Consider the following 2,932-nt stretch of genomic DNA (forward strand, 5'->3'; position numbering starts at 1 on the left):
GTAATTCAGCTGTTGGACACAAAGTCTCAGACATACGGGTTTGGTTAACCATGTGTTCTGTTAGTATATCTTCAACTTCTATGTCTACCTGTTCTGGCCTCCCTAACTCTGGCATTCTATATGGTTTACCTGATCAGCTAAAATGTAATCCATTATTTAAAGAGATAGATCCTAGTAAACCAACTACCCTAATCGTGTCCACCCAGTAAGTTGGGACCACTTCTTCCCATTTAATATACTTATCTATTATAAAAAAGTTTTTTTTAATTAAGTAGTTCGTTATCCAATAGGCCACAAAGTGTTTCCGAACCTGCTCTACTATCCCCCCTGTTGACACATGGCTCTGCCCATGTGTCAATCTTGCTGCATCTCTAAACAATGACTTAGGTAGTATTGGTAACTTATCATGATACCAAATACCGTCCTTATATAAATTGCTCCTAACTTCTCCCATTTAGAAATCCCTTTCACTGGTGCTCTAGACTGACAATTTTAATATAGCTCTGTCTATGTTTAATTCCTCTTTTAAGAACTGCTGTGTCGACGGCTGCGGTTTAACCTGTTTAGGATAGGGGGCAGTATTTTCACGTCCGGATAAAAAACGCACCCGACTTAATCTGGTTTTTACTCCTGCCCAGAAACTAGAATATGAATATAATTGTTTGATTTCGATAGAAAACACTCTAAAGTTTCTAAAACTGTTTGAATGGTGTCTGTGAGTATAACAGAACTCATATGGCAGGCCAAAATCTGAGAAGATTCTATACAGGAATTGCCCTCTCTGACCATTACTTGGCCTTCTATAGCCTCTTAATCGAAAACAGAGGATCTCTGCTGTAACGTGATATTTTCTAAGACTCCCATAGGCTCTCAGAAGGCGCCAGAATGTTGAATGATGACTCTGCAGTCCCAGGCTGAAAAACAGTAGCGCATTTGGATAGTGGTCGATCTGAGAACAATGAAACAGGCGCGTGTGCACGTGAAGAGTCCATTATACATTTACAGTCTTTGAACGAAAACAACGTCGCCCGGTCGGAATATTAATCGCCATTTTACGAGAAAAATCGCTATAATCACTATGGATTATTTCTCTACACTTGCCTTCTTCTCCAGGCTTCAGACAGCCACACCCTGGCTATGTCTAACCCTCGACCTGCTGTTTCCCTGTCTTGTCCCCACATACCTTATGTATCTTTCTTATCATTAGTCCCGACTTTTCTATGTCCAAACTTCCATCAAATTCATACTTCCTTCTCCATATTGGACTGAAAGAAATATTTATTTTATAACATTTAACTCAATATACTGCTCATCTCCAGTTAATTCCTGCACCTCCTTTGAGGGTTTGCCACCCATGGTTATTCAATAACTATTTATCCTCTTATGGCTAGGGGGCAGTATTTTCACGGCTGGATAAAAAAAATATGTTTGAAAAATGGAAGTTTTCGGATTTTAGAGGAGTTTGTATTTGGCGCCACGCCCATCATTGGATATTGGAGCAGGTGTTCCGCTAGCGGAACGTCTAGATGTAAGAGGTTAATCATTATGACACACCCCTCTCTATTGTCATTGGTTGCACTAATTGCACTGTTTGTCTACATAACCTGGTTCAAGTATTGATGACATCACCCTGAAGGCACAGTGATGCTGAAACGTTGGTAAATACCCAATAAATTACTGGGAGTTTATATATGGAGTGTGCGACTCTCTTTATTTTCATAGTTTAAAACTCTTATGTAGTTGCCATCTTTTTGTGTTTTTCAGGCAGCCTGGGAAAGAACTGAAAAAACTCACTAAAGAGTCAAGACAGAGACAACAGAAAGACCCAAGAAGACTTGGACGCAGCATCAGAGGACAGAGAGGGATGTTCAGAACTCACTCAGTCTGGTCAGTTGGTGAGGATAGACTTGGAGGCTGCTTACCTGACATGGAGGAAGTCCCCCCTCCTCTCCCCTACCTTCCCTATACCCCCTCCTCTCCCCTACCTTCCCTATACCCCCTCCTCTCCCCTACCTTCCCTATACCCCCTCCTCTCCCCTAACTTCCCTATACCCCCCCTCTCCCCTACCTTCCCTACACACCCCTCCTCTCCCCTACCTTCCCTATACCCCCTCCTCTCCCCTACCTTCCCTATACCCCCTCCTCTCCCCTACCTTCCCTATACCCCCTCCTCTCCCCTACCTTCCCTATACCCCCTCCTCTCCCCTACCTTCCCTATACCCCCCTCCTCTCCCCTACCTTCCCTATACCCCCTCCTCTCCCCTACCATCCCTATACCCCCTCCTCTCCCCTACCTTCCCTATACCCCCCTACTCTCCCCTACCTTCCCTATACCCTCCTCTCCCCTACCTTCCCTATACCCCCTCTCCCCTACCTTCCCTATACCCCCTCCTCTCCCGTACCTTCCCTAAACCCCCTCCTCTCCCCTACCTTCCCTATACCCCCTCCTCTCCCCTACCTTCCCTATACCCTCTCCTCTCCCCTACCTTTCCTATACCCTCTCCCCTACCTACCCTATACCCCCCTCCTCGCCCCAACCTTCCCTATACCCCCTCCTCTCCCCTACCTTACCTATACCCCCCTCCTCTCCCCTACCTTCCCTATCACCCCCTCCTCTCCCCTACCTTCCCTATACCCCCTCCTCTCCCCTACCTTCCCTATACCCCCCTCCTCTCCCCTACCTTCCCTATACCCCCTCCTCTCCCCTACCTTCCCTACACCCCCTCCTCTCCCCTACCTTCCCTATACCCCCCCCCCCCCCCCCTATTATGTTGGACCATCATGTTTATTTGTTTGAATCTTGTCTTTGTTTGTGATCAGGTTAGAAGAGAATGACTCCTCAACCCAAGAGGCCCTGGAGCAGCTGTGATCAGGTTAGAAGAGAATGACTCCTCAACCCAAGAGGTCCTGGAGCAGCTGTGATCAGGTTAGA

This window comes from Salmo salar, unplaced genomic scaffold (genome assembly GCF_965601325.2).
Source record: "Salmo salar unplaced genomic scaffold, fSalSal1 ptg000781l, whole genome shotgun sequence".
NCBI classification, from domain to species: Eukaryota; Metazoa; Chordata; class Actinopteri; order Salmoniformes; family Salmonidae; genus Salmo; species Salmo salar.